General features: G+C 44.0%; 1 protein-coding gene across 22 annotated transcripts in view; it reads right to left on the reverse strand.

The window, feature by feature from the left end:
• Nucleotides 1-17,910, reverse strand: part of MAGI1 (membrane associated guanylate kinase, WW and PDZ domain containing 1) — a 336,388-nt gene that overhangs the window by 292,455 nt on the left and 26,023 nt on the right. The gene's annotated exons all lie outside the window — the stretch shown is intronic.

Here is a 17,910-nt window from a genome sequence, read left to right on the forward strand (position 1 = left end):
TGCCAATGCCAAGTAAGAGGGTTTTTCCAAGCATACAATAACAGCGGTTTCAAATGGGAAATGATACATACTGTATCAAAACAAAACACCAATTCTAACACAAAAGCAAAGGGTTTATCAGTGTATCTCCACTGCCTAGGCAGCAGGCTCCTAAGGCATGGCAAAGGCAATTTCTTCAGCCAGCAGAGAAGGCTGAACTCAAGATCCATGCATGGTGTGAGAAAAATTAAAAAGATCACGAGGGAAGGAAGGGTATAGCTAAGCCACAACTGCAAGCTAAGGAAAACATCAGCCCAAAAGAGCAACAAAGGCGTATTTGTTTTATGAGATAAAACAAGCAATTCAACTATATTCCACAGTAAATCATTTGGCTTAGGACTGCAACAGGGACAAAAAAAAAAAAAAAAAGAAGCGAGCATCTGAATCTAATTTCAATGCTCTAAGTTTACATTTCATGAATTAAGATCCTTACTAGAGAACCCAGGCACCCAAATCCATGCTTGGATCATGTGCATAGGAAGTATCAGATGTACTGAATGTCTTACAGTTCTCTCTAGTCAGCCAAGGCCCAAAGATACGCAGCACTAAACAGTAAAATAATAATAAAAGCAATAACAATAATAATAATAAAAAATGTCAAGGCACCTTTTCTAGTATCAAAATGAAATCCAGCTTCATAGACAGCATTTGTAAACACCTCAGTCCTCCCAAAAGCACCACCTCTACTGTTTGAGAAGTTTCAAATAAAGTATCCTCATATTTAAGATTCTGCAACCAGAAACTGCGCCTCATTTTCATACAAAATTACACCTCAAAATGCTGGACATGCTGCAAACAGTGCCACACACATTCTCATTCAGCTCCATTCCCTTTATGTCAAAATAAACACAACAGAATCCTTTTGTCTGAGGGGTGTATTATTTAATCCTCTCCCCGTGGTTGCAGCTATTTCAGATATGCTTCTATTGACTTTCCTTCTCAGTTCAAACAGACTGAGTGGGATTTGCACTTCCATCTTCTGAGATCTGGTGGGATGATTGCTCAGAGAGTGTCAGATCATCAGTGAAGCTAGAAATGACAATTTAAACCCCACTCTGCTGCTCAATCATAGGCATATGCCAGGAGATAAGTGGCTGCTTTCATTGATGCCACTGACAGAGTAATGCAATAGCTTAAAATTAGCTGGTTAACAATTTTAGAGTTGCTTTTCTGCAGCTCAGCAATCCTGTGTCCAGCTCACCAGACTTTTCTCCTTGAAGTAACATGAGGACATGGGCAGGGGTGTGCTAAGAACAGCTGCAGCAACACATGAACTCAGCTGTTGACTAACAAGTTTGGATCAAACCCGTTTTACCTGTGCTGAAACAGTCTGTCAGCACCCTCAGCCCCCACACAGCCTCCCTCATCTCAAACAGCACTGCCAAACAGCAGGTGGGCTTCAGAACCTCAAACCACCTTGTCTGTTCTGCACACAAACCTCTGCCAAACAAAGGCCAAACCAGCATCTACAGTCAGCTCCAAGTTATCAACAAAGACAAAGGCAAGGCACTGTGAGCAGTGTGTTTCCAGGGATGAACTCCAATCTGGGATAACTGCTAGGAAATCCTGCCCCAAACCACTCAGCATCACCATGAGCAACCCAGCCTCCTCCACCACACCTTCCATCACGCAGAGACCACAGGCCTGGTGAGGTGGCAGGCAGGACTACAGCACTCCTGTGTCTCTTTTATTGTCAGTTTTAGTCTTCAGTCTTGCTGGACACCAGCAATGCATATATTTTATTTTTATGCCTTTCATTCTACTTCTCCTTGCAGTTCCTGAAGGGACACAAGATGCCATTCATTTAGAGGAGATCCACTTGAAAACAATTTAATGCACATTCCCTGAAAGAATATCAGAACATAAACAGGTGAAAGTAACTTCATTTACCAGCAGAGGCTCGTGGATGCTCAGAGACACTGAGATATATTACACACTGCCTTGGGCAAGTGGAAGGACAGCGAGAGGAGAGATGAATTTCTGGCTGTAAAGCATCATAAATGCCAAACCCCAAATGAGTCTTTACAAGATCTATTACTTATACTCGCTCTGGAGCTGCAAGAAGGGGGTGGCCAGGAGTTGAAGCCACTGCTGAGGACCCCCAGCATACTCCAGGACAACAATGCAAGTGAAGGGCTTGGCCCCACCAGGGCAGAAGGCTGCAGGAAAGCTGCTCTCCCCCAGAGCTACTGCTGGTACCATGTGCTGGTGCATCAAGTCCTGCATGGTTGAGTGGGAGAATGGGATTAGGTGGGATAAACTGGGGAGAACATTAGGAAGGCCTTTCCAAAGCTCTTAGTATGACAGAAGAGAACAAATAATACAAATTACAAACAACAACTTACAAATAATAACTAAAAGAAAACACATTGGCGGGGAAACACTTCTGCAAAATCCGGAGCTTTTTGTTTGTTTGTTTTAAATGGCTGAGAATAGAAGAAACAATTCACCCCCAGAGGACTGCAGCCTGAAAGAGCTGAATCCTGCAAGCAGCAACTCACAGAAGTTGGAAGAGAACACAGCTGGAATTAGCAAAAAGAACAAATGAAAGGTTTTCATTGTGGCAAATGGGCTTCTGAGCAGACCGGCAATAACACGATGTTCAAAACTTTGCTGCACGAGTTTTATGGTTCCTCCCAGCAGCATGCAACAAAACATACCTGAGCTGTAATCAATTTCTTACAGCCTTATATAAACATCACAGGAATTTTGTCCTCTGTAATACTTCTTGCTCTCAAGGCTACAATAAATAAGTCAGTTACAGCCCTGCTGCCACCGTCTCCTGTCTCACTGTCTCAAGTCACTGCCCTTACGTATTTTGAGCTACCAGTTTAACCATTTCCAGCTTCAACAAAGACTTTAAATGTAACCTGTAGCTAAACTCCAGGCAGAATGAAGCATTCTGCATTCAAAGGGAAGGAGTGGAAAAGCCATTTCCCACTGTTAACACTACCTTCCTTTCATCTCTGATCTCTCTCTGGTGGCAGGGAAGGGAATTCCAGGAGCAAATATCTCAAACAATGATTCAGAGATTTGGGTCTGGAAAGCTGTGGACACATTGACTGCACAGGATGTGAACACTGGCCCTTGCATGCAGTTGGCAAGTCCCTTCTCCAGCATCACCCCACTGCTTGAGGACAGTTCTGGTTACTTCTCATGGAGGCAGGAGAGGACCAGAAAGAGCAGGAGGGGCACATGCCAGTATCATCCATCTTTTGAAGGGAGAGACCTTCTAGGAGGTGAGTTGCTCCCTTCAGTCTGTCCTCAGGCCCTGCCCAAAGCACCTCATGCAGCAGATCTAGGTGCAACCAACACACTGGGCCCCAGGTTTTGGGGATATCTGAGAAGGGAATTGCCTGGGCTCATCCCAGGGTCAGGACTTGAGCAAAACCTGAACTGGCCCACAGCCATTCTGAGAGCTCTGTATCACCTAGGCACTGAGCTGCCTTGCTCAAGGCTTCATTTTGTCCATGAAGAAAGGCCTTAGGTTGTCAGAACATGTGTCCTCCCATTCCACAGTTCTGTCTCAAGGAACAGCAGCAGAAATTGCTTCAGGCAAAATCCCAAGAGAGGACAAGTGCATGGCAGTACTTTCTCAAAGAGTACTCCAGCTGGCAGAGGCTGTGCCTCAGGCACCACCACAGCCAGAAATGTTATCTTGCTATAGCCCTGGTTGGGTTTCTCCAGATCATTCTCTCCCTCTGTTTCATCCAATGAATGGCAAATTCACCCCACCACCATAATAAAGCACCAGGGAGGGTGGAGAATGGGGGAGAAGAGACACCTGAGCCAACTTCAAAGGTTTGCATCCTTTGAGCACTTCACTCATACATAATTGAAAGGGCTGTATATTTGGAATACAAGAAAGTAGATTTTTTTTTTTTTCCTGCTACCAGACACATCACATGAGGGATGCTGTCATACGATAGCCTTGGGGGAGGATTGCAAACTTGGACAATTTACTGAGAAGCAAAGTAAACTACTACTGACAGCAAGTGGACCAGAGCCCAGATCCCTGAGAGGTTCTGACAATGGGAGGACTCAGAAAAAATAAGCCAGCCTTGACCTCGCATCAGGGGAGGCTGAGAGAAGCACATGCATGTATTTTATTTCACACTAACCTCTGTTTGACCAGTTATGCAAATAAATCTCTGCTTGTCCTGAGTACACTGCTAGACACTGAGAGAGAACTTGGAAGAATTCACAATAAAGCCAGAGCTGCTGATCACTGCATTGCGACTGAACTTCTCAAGAAATGCAGTATTAAGCAGGCAAGAATGGCACATACAGCCCATAAAACAAGGGAAACTGCAGCCAAAAAAAGAAATCCAAGCTCAGAAGAGAAAAAAGAAGAAAGTACTTAAGAATTTGATAGACGATCAGGATCACTTCAGCTCCTTGCAGGCAGAGCAGCAGTATCTGGTCCCTGAAGAATACATCCCAAGGCAGTGAGAGCCATGGGAGCAATGTGTCACTGCAGTCCCAGCACGGACCCACAGGACACAGCCATGCCTGCTGCTGTGGGGAGCACGGCAGGGACACACAGCCTGGGGAGGGAAAGCTCCATGGGCATGCCCTGCACAAACACAAGGCCTTTGTTAGTAAAAAGAACAAACCAAGATGTGTCTAGCGTGGTTATGACACCCAGACTGCCCTGGGTGCAGGAGGGATCTGTGCTGCTCCCCTTGGAGCTCAGGGTCCCCAGGGCCAGGACTGCAGCATCACCAAGAGATTTGTACCACTGATCACAGGCCATTCTCCCAGGGCTCTGTTACAGAGGCTGTTCAGAGACTGCTGCCATGAAGATGGCACAGTTAAATCTGACTTCAGCTTCCTCTGTCTTCAATCAGCATCACTCAGTCACCACTAAACTTCTCAGCACCAACTCAGTTTAGGCCTGGCAGTGTATGCAAGTGAGTTTGATATGAACCCTCCCATTTTCTGATTATTCTGGTTATTACACAGCAGCTTTCTCCCAACATGTCAACACCTCAGAACATGGGCATGAAGCTTCCTGAGATCATCACAGTGACTGCAAAGGGGCTCATGAAGGGGCATTGTTCAGCTGAGGGCAGCGGTGGAAGTTGAACCCCTAAATCCTTGCACACATCAACTTCAGCAAAGCACCCTGTGCAGACAGAACAGAAAGTGTCCTACATCCTCCCCACACCGAGGCAGAGTGCACAGCTGACCCCAAGCAGAGGAGGTGATCCAGCCCAAGGCGTGCTGCTCCTCGGGGTGGGCCAGGGGAAACAGCACAAGTCAAGGGAAAAATAAAACTTTAGTACAGTCTAAAACATTCCCACTTGGAGGCTCACCTGCCCCTAGCAGCTCTCCTGCATGTCCTGCCCGTGGCAGAAGATGCTGCCCACTGAGATGGCCGAGGTTTGACCCGAGCTTCCCACGGGGAAGGTTCAGCTCAGGCCTCTGTGGCACAAGAAGCTGCAAACCAGCAAGGCAGAGGAGAGGGAGTCACTGCTTCAGTGCACTGATCCACAGAGACAGCAAGAGGCAGGGGAAGGGGGAAAAAAATGCACTAAAAATTCCTCTGACAGGGTGAAAAATGAAAGCAAAGTGAAACACAGCTCAGTCTGTCAAAACAAAATCACGGCAAGCCCACTGAAAACACACAGCTCAGCTCGCGCTCTCTAGCAGGCAATAACTGGTACAACATTTGTTTTCCTGAAGATAAGCGGGTGAGTTAAGTTTGCTAGACAGCACTGAACAGATTTGAAAGGTAATCATGGCAGAAGCACAAACAATCAGATTTACCAGGGACACTTAGGACTTGCTGTCTTCCACCTTGCCACTCGACAGACTCTCACAGAAGCATTTACAGCTGCGCTGCTGAGCCGACGGATGGACTCCAAAGAGCCTGATCAAGACAAGCTTTCCCCTGTCCCTCAGAGATCATCACTCAAGGAGGAGGAAAGATGATGTTTTTAGCAGAAAACAAGTCATAAACTGGCATGGCAAAAGGTCCCATACAGTGCATTTTTGATCAGGGTAGTAAAGGCCAAGGTAATATTTAGGCTACAGAGAAGCCATTAACCACGTAAGAAAGCCCTAACAAAGTTACCCAGAGGGTATTTTGAATTGTGAGACAGTCTGTAATTAGCTCAGGTGGGCCAACCTAATTATTCATGGCCTGAGGAAGCATCTCCTGATACAAGAGAAGTACAAGATACATATTTATAGTTCTTTCTCGATAAGCTCATTAAAGGTTTCAGAGATGAATGACCACAGCATTTGGCTGTTTTGTTATAACACGAGATGCAAACAGTAATGAGTGAGCAAGCCAGGAGAACAAAGGCAGGGGCTGCACAGGGCTCTAAGTAGAGGGGAAAAAAACCCAAATAAACCAGAGAAAGGTCTTCCAACAGATTTCTGTTACACTCCAATGTGAAACTACCATTTGATGCTTCATTTTGAAATGGACAATTATACACATGCCCTTTTTCTATAAATGTGTGAACAAGCATTGCAATAAACCCCATTTTAACAAGACCTTGAGCATTACCAACAGGAAATAATATAGTGGAAACAGTTAATATAGATGTGCAACACCTCATATATATTCAGAACTACATTTGCACATTAAAAAAATCTTAAAACCAACCTTCCAAATAATTCTCTATAATATAAAAATTCTGATTTCCTAATGTTTCCATTCCAGTAAACCTTTGCCTGCTCAGATCTTTCTCAAACTGAACTGGGCTGCAGGTGCACACAGAAATCAAACTGGGATCTGGCACAAGACAGATGGGAAGAAAAATACATTTTTTAAGGCTTCCATTTCTGTTTCTCATTTGTTTTTTAGGGCATCTTCTAACCTAAGACTCCCCAGCAAACACAGCTCTTCCAATTGCAATGTTTTAACCTCTCCTCTTTACCTCTCTATTGGTTGCCTGTTTTCTGCAGGAGCTGAAATTGTACCACTTGTTTTGTTATAGGAATTCTCTTCCCTTTCCTTTGAGGTTTTCCCCTTCATTAGAAATTAACTTTTAATTAAATTCCCTGTTATACATCAGCCTTCCCATAGCCAAGTGCTTGGTATGGTATTCCCATGACATCCTTACACAAAGGCAAGAGCATCAAGCATCACTTGAGCAAGTGATGACCATCTCTGCTCCTGAGAGGATTCATCACTGCTGGGAGGCTGAGCAGAGCTGTTTGCCCAGAGGGATCCAGCCTGATCCAGCACAGGTCTGTGTGGCAGCAGATGGGACATTGGCACCTCAGCAGCGTTTCTGAGACAGCAGAAACTGGATTGTCCCAAATGCTCAGCAGAGGCTTTCAGCCCACCCAAGCTGAGCAGCCTGGATGAAATCTGGGTATAAGGCACATGAGCATTGCAACTTCCAAGGCTGCAGCTTCTCACACAGAATTAAAGCACTTTAATAGCATGTGTACACTGACAGATAGCAAATTGCAACAAGAATAATGGGACAGCAAGAAAAAAAAAAAAAAAAGGCAAATTAACAAAATAAAGTTGATTCTGATGGCATTAAATTCTTGTAACTCCTGGATTAGTCTGTACTCCATTTATCATCCACTCTGGGTTTTGGTTTTGTTTCCCTTAATTCTAGGGAGGTCTTTTGAGAAACATGGCATTTCTTCCCTCTCTAGAAAATAAAAACCTCATCTGCACTGCATATTTTTAAGATTAACAATCCAAGGTCAAGCTCTTGAAAGAAACTGTTGTGGTGAAATATTTTTCTGAACCACATTTCACTGAAGGAGGAATTTCATCCTGATTTAGGATATTTGTTTTTAATCTAGGTAGGTTCTGGGGCTTTTTTTGGCTTCTTAAACAATGTCAACCAACTAGAACTCCAAGGCTTGATAAAATCAACACCCTTCAGGTTAATGTTGATTCCCAAAATGACAAAGATCAAGCACTACAAAATAAACAAACAAACAAACAAAACCAACACCACCTCAGGATGGACCCAAATGGTACAAAAATATTGTTCTACTTTTGTTCTGTCAGAAAGAAAAAAGAAAGCTGAAGTCAGCAGTGGCTAAAATATTACACAATACCTGAACAAAGCAAGGATTGAACTAGTGAAAGGGACCTTGCTTGGGCAAAATACCCCTTCATTTGGGCAGGAATCCATAGAGAACCCTCACAGACCTCCTCATCATGGGAGGCAATTAAGGCTGGCTGGAATAATCTCTCCTGGCTCCACAGATGAGGACATTTCCACAGATGGTTTTGCCAATCAGAGGATTAAAGGAGCTGAGTGTGCTCCAGTCCAGGTAACTGGAATGGAGGAGACAATGGTCCAGGTACAACAGGCTGTGTGCTGTGAGGAAGGCAGGGTCGAGCAAAGGTAGAAGAGGACAGGGAAAAAAGAATATATAAAAAAGGAAAAAAAAACAAACCTTTAAACTGACAAAAATTTCCTAGGAGATGCAGACAAATCCATTTTTCCTAATGCCAGCAAGTAGGCCAGAACCAGACCCTCAAGACTAAAAATCCAGAAATCCATCTGAACCCCATGGCTTGCATTTACACTTTGCAAAAGAAACCTGGCTGGACAAATCCCTCCAGAAACTGCTGATCTCTGCAAGCTCCAAGGACATGTAAAGAAACTTTAAAGTGGAAGAGCCACAGAAGAAGGGTGTTTGTTTTTAAAACCTGTTCCCAGGCTGAAACCCTCAGTTCAAGAGTGAGACTAATGTACACAGAGGTGTTTACAAACCTCCCCAATGAGAATTTTATAAACGGAAGAGCTGAACTGTAGCCTTGAGAGTTCTGAGCATGTTACCACACTCTTCCTGTCTCCAGAGGTGACCCATCTCTTGCATGTCACTTCAGCCTCACACACAAACATTAATTTAGGACCGATGACTCACGATTCCTGTTTTCCAGAACATTCAAACCGATATTGCAAGGAAACCTGTTGTGGTTTTTTTTCTCCCCCATAAGCTGAGTGGCTGGGTAAGAACAGGAAAGGCAGGAAGAAGTAAAAAATTGAGCAAAAAGTGGATAAACAGTTCTGTTATCCTTTCCTGAGCCTTCACAAGTGATGAGCTGCAGAAGGTGCCCCCTGCACAGGCCACGGGGTGTGCAAAGGCTTTGCATCAAAAGGCCAAGGGCTCCTTGGAAATGCAAATGACACCTGGTGGATCTGGAGCAAACTGAGGACTAACAGACCCAAACATGCAAACTCCAGCATCCCAGATGCACCATCACACACTCAGCCCCTTCCAGGAGCTGCACCATGCTGCCTGGCTGCTGTGGGCTCAGGAGAAGAATGCTGGAAGAATTTATTAGTTCCAAAAAACAAGTACGTAAAAACGCCTTGCTCCACTAGCACTGAAACTTTCTGTATGGGGGAAGAAAAAGGAGAAAATAACAACAACAAAAGGCAACTGATCACTTAAACAGGCTGGGGGCACAGCAGTATGGTTATCTCCAGCAGAACAAAAGCTCTCCCCATTGAGTCCCAGCCTCCTGAACAGTCCCAAGGAGCACCTTGCTGCAGCAGAAAAACTGCAAAAACTCCTGACAGCTCCCAAAGCTGCCATTTGCAGGAGGCCAGTCTTGGCTTCAGCACTGTCTGCACATTGCTGCTGAGGCTGAAAGGTTCTTAAACACTCTCATGGCTTAAAACAGTGCAGAAGCAACAGGGCCCTGCAGGTGGGAACCCATCCAACATGTGCAGCCTGAGCCCCTCTCTGCCAGGATCACGATCCTCTCAAAGCAAAATATGAAAATGCAGATTATGCAAGGTAAGGTAAAGTGGGACCACATCACACACCACAGTTTGTAGGGACACTAAGGGCCACCTTTCCCATGCCCTGGGGATTTCACAGCTCTGAGACCTGCTCCTGCAGGTGTCACCTTGGGGAATTAATCCCAAGGGATGTATTTGCCATCCATCAGAAAACAAACAGGTGAAGTGATAAAACTACCAACTACCAACTCACATAAAGCTACAGCCAGCCTGCCCTGCTGGCAGAGAAGAAAGCATGCAAACATTCAAGGCACCTTCAAGGAGCTCTCATCAGCTGGTTTTCCTTTCTGAGGAGTGTCACCTTTTCTGAAGACATTGCAGAGGCTGTAATTCCAACCAAAAGTGACATTACTTCATTTCCTTTGGAAAACAACAGCTCTGCCAGCCCCTCCTTCCCTTGTCTTGCACTCTCATGAGCGAAGTGCTCTGATCTCCAGGAAGGGGGTAAGGTCAGAAGCAAATGCCTGAATTGCTCCCAGATTAGCAGCCCAGAGGGAGCAATTCCAACAGAAAGCATTTACAATATTCTTGGTATTAAATGCTTTTGGCCAAGATGAAATTTGTTAAAGTTGCACTTTTGTTTCTTCAAAGCTCTGAAGTAATTTCTTTCCCCAAAGCTGCCTCCACAAGCTGAATCTGTGGGAAAATGGAGATTTCACACACAGAAACCAGCACAGCTAAATAATAAACTCAGGCAATTGCTCAGATGTTGAAGCTTGATCTATTATTCTCCACAGAAGCAAAGCATCCACACAGAAAGGCAAATTGTTGCCCCAAAACTGATGTGTCACTCTAATTTCCTGAGATCAATCCCATATCAGTCAAACCCTTTTCTAAAAGCAAATAGGAAAACTGAATGTACAATCAAGCAGACATCTAAAAAACCCTTGACTACAATTTGGCTGGACAAGAGCTTTATGAGGAGCAGCTGGTTTATACCCAACATTTCTGAATTATTTTATTAGGATCCAAGAGTTCTTAGACAAGGTTGACAGGACCCCATTAAATCACTGAATATTTAACTATCCCATTTAATACATTTTTCCCTTCCCCTTCTTCCCAGCACAAAACAATATTTTCTTGTTTCTTTTTTTGTGCTTTTTATTCCCCAACTTCCCTGATCCTCCACACAAGGAATTTCTACCACAATATTAGATGGGAAGCACCTCATCTATTAAAATGCCATTGGCACCAACTCTGTGGGTGCTGACTTCAGAGAGGAAATAACATTGCTGCTCTTTTTTTTCCTTTTTTTCCTTCCCCTCCCTCTACAGCTTCACATTTTCTCACAAGGAAAAGGGCACTGTGCTCTCAGACTGGAACTGATAAAAACCTCTGTGGAGCAAAGAAAGGCCTAAAGGCTGAATGAACAAATTCTAACCCCTGCAGAAAAATACTGTTTTTTAAACCCAAGAACAGTACAGTACCTGGGGAAGATCCTGGATGAAAGAAGAAAAAAAAAACACCAAAAACACAGTTCTTGGTTTGCCTTTTATTTTTGGTGCCAGCTGGAATTCAACACACTTTTATCCACCAAGTTTTTACAATCTAGCACAACAAAAAACTCCAAAGAAAACACAGTTAAAAAGCATGTTTAAACCTCAGGAAAGCTTGTCTTGACGATGCTTCCAATCTTTATAAATGAAAGAAGAGCCATCAAGTCTTGGACAACTGCTGATAGGGAAGTGTGGGAGAATTCAGAATATCCATGGGCTGCCTGATAGTCCTTGGCTGAAAACACTGAGAGATATTCCCAGTGCAGTGATTTCATGCAGAAGCACAGCAGTATGATGACTGATAGCCACATAAAACCCATAAAGACAAACATATTTTAAATATTTCAGATTATTATTTTTTAAAAAGTTCAGCAGAGTTTCCCACCCAGGAACAGATATCCCCCAGCACTCCTGCAGTCCCTAATTATGTCTTTTTGGCTAGGTGGAGACCATGGCCTGGGACAAGTGAACACAGATAGATAACAATCATAGAATCACAGAAAGGCCAGGGCTGGAACAGACCTGAAAGATTATTTGGTTCCAGCAACTGACCAAGCAGGTCCTGGTATGACAGCACCCAGGATGGAGCTGCAAACACCTCCAGAAACAGTGGGGAAACGAAGGAGGAATCCCTTTTTTATATATCCCTCCTCTTTTACAAACCTTTGATGCTCTGATGTTTCATGTTAACATCTCTGCTGGCAGGGAGAGCATCCTGGCTGGAGCACAGGAGGTGCAGAACACAGCAATTCCTCCTGATGTGCTGCAGAAAAATCTTCCTCTTCCCAAATCCAAACTTAATACTGATTTATATCCTGAAGCATGAAGACATATCCCATCTAATATTCTTACTTTCAGAGGGCTGGGTTTTGTTTTGGGTGGATTTTTGCCTTAATCTCAGTTGCTCCAACAGTTCATGTATATTTAATTACTGGCATAGTCTCAGACATTGAATTTTGGCCCTCAGTAACACCCCATGGCAAGCAGCTCTGTGAATTAACAAGGGGGAAACCATTCCCTGTTTCCTTTGGAAGGCAATGCTAAAGCTGCATAGCTAAATTCCCAGAGGCCAGGAAATGAAAACATTAAATATTCTAATAACATCACTAAAGAAGCCATGTTTTACATATATGTCATTCCAATGAAATATTTTTCCTGTTTAATCATTTAGTGTTAATGCAACTCATGCTGGCGTTAAAGGTTCACACACACACAAAAAAGAGAAAGGAAGGATCTCACATGGGAATCCCATCCAGGATATAACATAACCAGGCAACCACTACTGCAGACTCTCAAATTTCACATTTTCTAATTTTGTTGATTCTAACTAGACACACTTAATAGCACAGTAATTATATAAATTACCTGGAATACATAACACTGCATTTATACATAATAAATGAAGCGTTGCAGAGGAAATGCCAAGGAAATATAACTAAATTTAATTCAGTTTCATTCCTTAATAGAAAAAAAATCAAAGGCCATGTAACTGCAGAAAAATGATAAACAAAGTCACTTTCTGTAAGAAGCTTCTTCCCACAGATCTTTCCTTAAATCTTGGCAATTAAGATATTTCCAAGAGGTTGGGGGCTGCAAACCAACAGGTTCATCTCTCCCAAAACTGACTCACAAAAAATTCAAATTCCCCGCTCTGAGATGTAGAAATCCTGGGCAGCCTTAGCTGAAGTTGCCAGATGAGCAGGACCATAACTATGCAGTGTTAAAAAAAAGTGAAGGGGAAAAGGAAATTTCCCATTTAAGAGCTGTCACACAAAATGAAACAAACCCCTTCCATTTAATTTAATTCAAAAGGAGCTCTCCTGACACAAGGCAAGGACAGATGCAGAATGGCTGAGATTGTCTGGCAGGAGCAGACAGCTGGTCCAAAGCTGTGAGAGTTTATACAAACATGTTCAACCCAGAATAAGATTTCTCAAGCATGACACAGATGCCCAGGCAATAATCAAGCAGAAGCTGGTGTGATGGTCTTGCATTTCCGTGTCTCTTTAGGAGAGGGGTGCGGTAATGGGCAGTGAACGTGGAAGAGAATTGAAGCACCTCAAAAAAAGGTGAGAACAAGACTCACCTCCCAGCATTTCTGCCCAGACCACAAGACACAGAAACACCTCACATGTCCATTTTTTACATTTTTGCATTAGGAAAACCGCTCCAATTTTGCACCAAGCACTTTGCAGCTGCTCCCAAAGCAGCCACAGCAGAGCCCTGTCTTGACAGAAGGTGGGCTCGATCTGTTTGGTAAAGTCTTCTTGCCTGGGCCAAACATTCTCCAAAAAAGCAAGGTTTGAAGTGACTGGCATTACTGGGACCCCCTTGCACAAAAACTGTTTGTATTTTACATTTGCTTGACAGTAAAATACCCAGAGTTGCTGAGTTTCTGCCAGACCACTGGAACAGAGCACTTGCTGGAGCAAAAGCTACCCTGAACATACAACTGAGATGAGGTTCCTATGCTATGTAGCACCACAGCTCTTCTTCAACCCATTCCTCCCAGTCAGATTTCAAAAGCAACTGGAGTCTAAAAGATGCTTCCAACTCTTTTGGTTTTGAAGAAATAAAACCTCTAAAAGGCCAGCAAACCACTTATGGGAAAGCACAGACTTGAAATACATACACATATTCAAGAAAAATTAAACTATAGGCTTCCACTTCAGCCAGAAGAGCAAAGCACCTAACCTCAGTCTTCAAAGACAAGGAAATTCAGAAATAACACTGTCTCTCCTAATACTCATCCCTACCGTGCTGGGTTGCTACAATCCATGCAGGCCACCCAAAATTAAAGAGACCTCCAGAAAAATATTTCAGCTTAAAAGGGATATGTTAAAAACCAGCCCAGGGCAGGTTGTGTGGTTGAAATGAAATGCACAACATCCATCAAGAGTGTTGTATATGCCATTCCTGAATTGCAACAGTCACACTCATGTGGTTACAATTTACAAATTAGCACTAGGTAAAGTAAGAATTTCCTCACACCTTGAAATCTGAAATAGCAGCTATTTTCCCACAGTCAGCTCCATCAGTCAGTGCATTTCCTCAAGGTGATAATGTATATTTGGCCAATATTTAAGCTCTCAGCTCTGTTCCCCTTCCCTTTGGTGGCAGTATGATGTGCACTGAAACCAAAATTGTCACTGGGGGGTGGAAGCAGCAATTCTGGCTCTGTCTGGCCCATTCCCATTGCAGTTTGTGGTATGTCAAATGTTTGTGCAGCCACACACAAAATCGAGGTGCAGAGGCAGGGAAGCAGCCCAGCAAGCAGGGGTGTGTAACACCAGGTCTGGCCAGGGCAGCAAACTGTGATGCTGGGACAACACCAGGGACAGCATGTGAGAGGATCACACCTGAAGGGAAGCACATAAACCCCTCTTCCTCACCCCCTTAGCATGGCAAGCCCCAAACTCACTGCCTGGGGACAGTGCCCTCCCATTCCCCATCCCTTTCCCTGAACAGGGAATGACTCAGGACTGCTCAGAGCAGGCCTTTAATTACAGCTCTCACTGCCATGTCTGCATGCCCAAGGCTCAGTTACATCCCTGTGAGAGAGACCTCGGTGTGGACAGAGCAGGAAGGTGTTTTCAGCCACATCATCTGGGAAATGCAAAAACACAAACAAAGCCCTTTGACTGAAGCCTCCCTCCACACAACCTAGGTCAGGAACTGTCTTGCTGTCTGTGCAGAATGCTCAAACACCCTTTAGAATTTACACATGGATGGTTGGGCACCAAACCTGACCCACACAGCTTCCCAGAGGACTCAAGATGATATAAACCTCATGAGTCCACTGGGACAACAGGAAGACAAAACATCCCCTAAACTCAACCAGCACCAATCCCCACCCTGCAGACTGGCCTGACCCATTGATGTGGACAAATTGTCATCCCTGGACATGCTCTCTCTGTCTTCCCCTGGACCTGGTGGCCTGGAAAGGGACAACTCTAGCCATCACAGACGTGTGACCTACTACATGTGGGTCCAGTCCCCAAAAGATGTTTTTTCACATTGTAAAATACCATCCGTGCCAGGAGACCCTACAGCTTTATCTTCTTCATTTACTTCCCACCACACAAGGTCCTCACCTACAAGGCAGTATTTTCTCATTTAAGCACTTTTGTAGCTTTATTCCAGTGGTTTGTGCACAATGCTGAGGCTGCCTGCTGACATTTGCAAGCAAAATGCCGAAGTGCTGCTGGAACTTGCACTGATTTGTAATGAAATGGCTTTGAACCAACATTTTCATCAAAGGTGATTCTGCCTCACCCTTTTGCTAAACACAAAGTGGCTTCCCTGTTGGGAAAGATAATGAATACTAGAAATAAGAACAGTTTTGAACAGAAGCTCCCAACAAAGCAGAAACCCTGGAAATCACCTGAGGAAATCAACTTTTCATCCCTATCAGATTTGAACTGTTGGATACGCAGTCTTTATCCAACAAAACAGTACTAATTTCTCATGCCCATCTCAAGGATGACCACACTCTGCTCTATTTTATGCCCAGAGCTGAGCTAAACATTGCCCTGAGGAGCTACTGGCGACCCCTCAGCAGCTCTTGGCACCAGAAGCATCTCTGCTTGCCAGAGATGGAGATGTAAAATACAAATATATACATACTTACACACACTTTACTCCATCAACAGCCCTTCCTGCACATAACAGTGCCCCACAGCAGAAACAACCTTGCTTCACAAACACTACAAGAACATGACTTTTCCCTGGGAGGGAGGCAAAGAAACACCTGGAAACGTTAAAAAAACACTTCACACAAAATTTATACCGAGCTTGCCAGCTACTACAAATGATTTTTCAGGGAAGTGGTGTTTACAAGGCTAGCCAACAACTTCTGAGTAAACCCTGTAAGTCAATTAAATACCACTCTGACACAGAGTCATGGATCATCCAGTGCTCAAAGGGTAGAACTGTTGATTTTAGTCAAAGGCAGCAAACTGGCAGTAAATACATCACTGTGTCCTGGCAGACAACTGACTGCTATCATTAGAAAGTCTGTGTTCCACCAATTACAAAAATTAATTATGAAGCCACATCGGGTCACTGGGTGGGAAAATAATTATTTCACTTCACAACACTATAAATGAGAGGCAGTGCCCCACCTTCATCAGTATGCAAATTGCAATGGATTGCTTGGGACTAACCCAGCTATCTCCAATGCTGGCAGGTGCCCAACCCAATATAGTCCTCGGGGTGAGATGGATGAACACCACCTTGTGAGAATCCAGTTTGGCAACAAAGAAAACACAGCAGTGGAAGAAGGATGGCAGAGAAAAGAAAAAATGCAGACCTAGTGAAAAGTTCTGTAGCAAAATTTCTGCTTCCCAAATAACATTTCAAATACAACAAACAGTTCCCGAGTTGGGGAAGGACTGATAATATCAACACTTGCTCTGAGCCAGGACCATGGGTGCTGATGGGATACCAAAAACAATATTTGAAGACTGGTGCACATGGAAGCTTTGCTGGGAAACCATCACTTCTGTGTTTGGGAATAGGCTGGCTGACCACTTTCCCTCACTAAAAAGTTTTGGTAAAGGCACTAGGAAAAAGTTTGGCAAAATTTTGTCACGATGTTATGACTTCAGAAAATCAACACCACGTATTTCTGGGGTAAGATTCCCAAATGTCTCTGTCCAGGAAGGATTTTGCACCTCCTCTGATCAACCAGGAGCTGAGAACCAGACTGCCCTCAGGTCAACAAGCATTCTTCCTAAGGTCCAGCTGTGCTGCGCTTACACACCAGAAAAAACTAGGAAGACTACAGAGATCTCAGTGAATAAAGTTATACATACAGATATATATATAGATATAGAGAGATTTATATAGATGTATATCCTATTTTCCAAATTGCTATTAGCCTTCTCCAAACCAAAGCCCATTGCCATTTACAAGTAGGTAACCTCTCTTCTCCCCCGGATTTACCAGGAATGCAGTTGATGAGGTGCCCAGCTCCCATGAGATAACCTAGTTTTCCCCAGGTGATGGGTGCTGTCCTTAGGGCAGCCCTCCAGACTTTCTAAATTGCCTCTGCAACATGAAAGGACAAACCTAGGTTCTGTAAGAGACACCTTCATTTCTTTCAAGAGCACTTACAAAAAACATTGCACACTGACAAGCACGCACATTCGCTTTAAAGATCTTGTGGAGAAATTGGATAAAACAAACACCAAAACCAAGCCCCAAATACTGCTACACACCTGAGACACAATTTATTACATACACAGCAGCTGCACACGTTGAACCTTCTTTTATTGCTTTGGGGATTTACATCACAGCTACCTTGAGTTTGACAAACATTTCCTCACACAGCACAACAAAACAAAGCTGGCTCCTGAGGAACAGGATAGAGATTTCATATATATGTCTGTGTGTGTACAAAAACTGTAATACATTTCCATATGATACAAGCTGACGTTTCCTTATCAAGGCAAATAGCCCTGCCCTGCCACTCCCTGAGGCTACGTGATGAGAGGAGCGCTGTGAGCTGTGGATGTGAGGAGTCTCACAGGTAAATGTACTTCACTGCTGCAAACCCCAGGCATTTTCTACTTAATTCTTGAGCCTCTGCTTTGACCTGGCTCTGGTGTGCCAGGGCCATTGATGAT

The sequence above is a fragment of the Parus major genome, chromosome 12 (genome assembly GCF_001522545.3).
Source record: "Parus major isolate Abel chromosome 12, Parus_major1.1, whole genome shotgun sequence".
In the NCBI taxonomy this organism is placed as follows: Eukaryota; Metazoa; Chordata; class Aves; order Passeriformes; family Paridae; genus Parus; species Parus major.